We start from the raw sequence: 4,935 nt of genomic DNA, 5'->3' as shown, positions 1-4,935 counted from the left end.
TCCACCTAGCTGTGGTCACATCACTTATGGAGACAGCTGGTATCTGAGTACAGCCACCCACCCACACTGCCCAGGGCCTTCCATTATCAGCTTTGCTATCTGAGAGCAGTTCCCCTTGCATTCAAATGACATGTTTTTTTTTTTTCTTCACTCCCTACTTTCCTTTCAACATTCCTTTGTCCTGATATTTTCATTTTTCTAAATTCAAGCATTCCCTAATACATCAAACTTCCTAGCACTATTTGACACTGATGGAGATTGCTGGAAATGCAAAACCTAATCCTAAAAGACTGACTCGGTGCTAGTGAAATGATGAATGTGGTGGGAGTAGGGGGGTCATAGTTCTAGCTTTGACTCTGCTGTTATTGTACTGTGTGGCCTTGAGCAAGTCACCTAATTCTTGGGACTGCCATTTCCTCAGCCATAAAATAAAGAGGTTGGACAAGAATTGTGTAGGTTTTAATCAAATGTACTTGCTGTCCAGACATACAGAAACATGAAGGCTGGGATATTTTTGGTTGTCACAATTACTAGTAAGAAACTATCCTGCCTCGAATGCCCAAGGCCTCTGTTGAGGATCACTGGTCTGGGACCTCTTTAATTCCCCCTTTTTTTTTTTTTTTGTTCTGACATTCTACTGAGCGACAGGAGAAGGACCATTGATAACAATGCTTTTCTTGGCTTCTTCTCCAATCTTATCATTTGGTATCCAAAAGGTAAGCTGTTTTATTTATCTGTTATGATATAAAACCAGGATTTTTTTTTAAAGAGAGAGAGAGAGAGAGAGAGAATTTTTTAATATTTATTTTTTAGTTTTCAGTGGACACAACATCTTTATTTTATTTTTATGTGGTGCTGAGGATCTAACCCAGCGCCCGGCACACGCCAGGCGAGCACACTACTGCTTGAGCCACATCCCCAGGCCCAAACCAGGATTTTAAAACATGTTAAATCAGACTCTGGTCTAATATATACCCAGGTCACAACCAGCTCAGAAATACAGAAGACAATACTTTTCCAAATCTGTGTTGCTGCTGTTGCTGCTGCTGCTTAAAAGAGGTTAGCATTTTTCTCTGCAATTATCTGATTCCCCAGTTTCCTGGTCTCCTTTCTGTGTATCCTTTCATATTTATAAACTGCTGTCTTCAAACATTTGGAATTTTATAAATGGTGAGAAGGTCTTCTGAGTTTTTTAGGGGACAACAGGCAGATGCTCACTCAAATCTTGGTGCTGTACACATTATAGGAGCCTTCCCTCCAGCTCACAGATCCTGCCACACTAAGTGCACCCTACAGGAAGTGTGCGACAGTACAATGCAGGGCAGACACAGACGTTGCAGTCAACTGCAGGCACATTTATTCAGCAAACTTCCTCCTAGCTTCTTCACTCACTGATGCCAGTGAATCCAAATTAATGATCTAGCCAAAATCTTACACTCTCAGAATCATAATTATGTTAATCTTTTTCTCAAAGCCGTCTTTTGATTCTCTGTATTTACATAAATTTTCAACTTTTTTTTTCTCCCTCACTCAATCCTTTAATTTCCCAATCCTCCTGGTGTTGGCATTCCTGATCGTCTACATTGCTAACCAGCTGGTTCCTATTTCCTTTCCCCTCTCTGGGTTTCTCCCTTCAATTATTATGTATCCTGGGCCAAAATAACATGTCAACAAATCCTTTAACATGTTCTCATGTAAGGAAGCCCTAGGAAGCCGGACACTCACTTTGGGGGATGAGAGCATGCTCTCACCAACATCTGATTTATCTGAGCCTACATGGAAGGCGAGTAAATGAGGAGCCTTCCCTCCATATTTTATAGACAAGATTTTTCTAATGGAAGGAGAATGAGTGTCACAATTGTCTAAAGGTAGAAATCAACTTGCACCATCTGATTTTTTTTTCTACAGGATTCTTTCCAAAAAAAGGGAAAATAAGTAAGCAATGGGTTTAAACTTTCTGTCTGAGAAAAGAATAGCAACATCATTGCCAATGCCCAATGCAGAAGAGAAACCTAGCAGATGAAATAACAACTTGGACCAGGTTCCATCTAGTCTAGAAGTGAAAACAATAGATGATCCAACAGTGCAGCAAGCATTTGGGGGCATATGGGATTCTGTGGGCAAATTCACATATCATGCCAAAAGAAGAGAGTCTGTGACTTGAACCCTCTAGTTAATCCTGAGAACATACAAGACCCACAAGAATTAGAGGGGCCTTGGTAGGGCCTCTCGGGGATCATATCAACCAAAGAGTAAGTTTCAGGGAGAATATCTAAGCCATCATCTATTCATGCAGTCAGTCTCTCTACAGACTTGAAAATAACACTCATGAAGACTTTTGAAAACCTATCAAAAAATTTTCCTTTAACTGAAATTCTTCATGTTGCACTCCAAATCCATTTATAAAGTTTCCTTAGGTACCCAGAAACAACTCCATTACAGTGTAATGATACAATGTTCTCTTTTTTTCTAAAGTCTTTTATTTACCATCCCTTGGTAGAAGAGATAAAATGCTACAGCTGGGTATATATGTTACCTAGCTACAGGAATCAAAGGACCCCAAGAGGCAGAGAAAGTGGAGTGAGGGGAGGTTAAAATGCTATTATGAAAATCAAGTTTGGATTTAGAGCTGATGCTCCTCTTTGGTTTAACCAGTTTTGACTTATTTGTTTTGCTGAGGAATTTTAGAAAAATTAAAGACTGACTCACCATTACCCCCAACATCTTAACTGAGCAACCATCATTATAAACAGTAAAAATGACTCACTTCTGAATTTCCTGGAACTTCATTCTATGAATTGCTTTCTATATAGAGAGAGGCATAGAATTTTAATTTGGGTTAGAGATTGTTTTACTTAGGGTTCTTTCTTTCAAAAGAATCTAAACACCTTCCCACCTCATGGACCCAAAAACCTCAAGTTGAACACTCTCATGAACCAGCACCCAATTCTACCTCAGAATAAATGCAGCTGTTAAAAAAAATCTCTGATCTTGAGTTCAAATATTCTTCTTCAAAACTGCTACCACTGGCTTTGGCTTTTCTGTAACAATATACATATATTAATAAAATACATAACAATATTACAATATACATCCTTTGCTGCCTGGGAGCTTGTCCATTTGTTTTGAAACAGGTATATTATCCCTCTTAAGACATGTCACAACAGACACTAGTATGGCAATATGTAAATCAATGGATGTGTAACTGATGTGATTCTGCAATCTGTGTATGGGGTGAAGGTGGGAGTTCATAACCCACTTGAATCAAAGTGTGGAATATGATATGTCAAGAAATTTGTAATGTTTTGAACAACCAACAATAAAAAATTAAAAAAAAAAAAGACATGTCTGAAGATTATCCCTTGTGGCTGCAATTATTTCTCCTATTTCATGATCTCCAGACCCTTCCTTATCTAAATTATCATTCCCTAGAAAGACGTCTGGAATAAAATACAATATTCCAAGACTATGGACATTATATCTCAGTCCATGTGATCAAACAGCATTGTTTGTGATACACTCCATTTTCTAAGTTTAATTTCACTTCCTTATTACTTGTGCCTCTAAAGTTATCATAGAAATTTATCGGGTTGTAGAAAAACAATTTTCAGAACAAGAAAAACAAATGACCAAGAATCAGATAAAAAGATGTTCAGTCTCATTACCAAGCAAGAAAATGCAAATTAAAACCAAAAAAAAAAATGAAATATCACTTCACACTCGTCAGATTGGCAAATTTTAAAAGTCTGGTGATAGAAGTGTTAGCAAAGATGTGGAAAAACAGGAAATTGTACACTGCTGCTGGGAGTACAAATTGGTTTAACCACTTTGGAGAGAAATTTGGCAATGCATAGTAATGATGCAAACACCTCACTACCCAGAATCTCCATTTCTAAGAAGTTTATTATAAAAACATGTTCACCAGAAGTTTTTCCTGTGATGTAACTGCAACATTGTTTGTAATAACAAAAAGAAAAAAAATAAAATAGTTAAACTATTTTAGAAGAAAAACAGTGAAACATATTGGGTGATAACTATGCGAAGGAATACCAGGTAGCATTTTAAATGAATGGAACATGGATAAAGATTGAAAACAAAATGTTGAACTTTAAAAAGTTGTAGAAGGATATTTGTATTATAATATTATTTATGCATTTTTAAAACACACAAAGCTATCTTAAGCATGGCTTACAGACAAATTATATCAGTGTTGAAATGTGGGTAGAAAATACATCTGACATGAGAGGAACGTCTGCTTCTATAAAGGAGAAGGAGGAAGTAGAACAAGATCAAGATGGAAAAAGAAGTCTCCTCATGTCTCTGGACCATTTTATATTTTTTAAAAAAACACTGAAATAAATATGGCAAAATATTAACATGATTGAATTTTGATGGCATGTGGTTGTCTGTTGTATTCTTTCTACTTTTCAGTATGTTTAAAAACATTTCTCAAAATAAAATTTGGAAGCGATAAAAAAAAGCATAAAAGTAGGTAAAAAAAACTATAATAATATCATTACTCAAAAGTAACAGTGTCAATATTTTGGGTTTGTTTTAATCTGGACTTTTTACCATTCTATGTTGTAATATATTAAGCTTACACAAGAACTGCAAAATTAGTAGAGTTTTCATTTATGTCCTTCATTCCACACCTCTTCTAGTCATCAGTTTACATAACCTTTGTATAAGTATCAAAATTAGAAAATTAATATGGTGCGATACCATCGACATACCTAGAGTTCTCATTTGAATGCCACCAGTCTTTTCTCTATTGCCCTCTTCCTATCAGATGTAATTCCAGGATGCTACACTGCCTTTGGTTTTTGGTTTTCTTTAGGTTTCTTCATTCCAGGACAGTTCCTCCATCTTCTCTTTTATGGCCTTAGCATTTTTTATCAGAACGTCTCTTGCTTTGGATTTCTGTAGTGCTAGTTA

This window comes from Marmota marmota, unplaced genomic scaffold, assembly GCF_001458135.2.
Source record: "Marmota marmota marmota unplaced genomic scaffold, marMar, whole genome shotgun sequence".
NCBI lineage: Eukaryota > Metazoa > Chordata > Mammalia > Rodentia > Sciuridae > Marmota > Marmota marmota.
Note: the sequence above shows the minus strand (reverse complement) of the source record.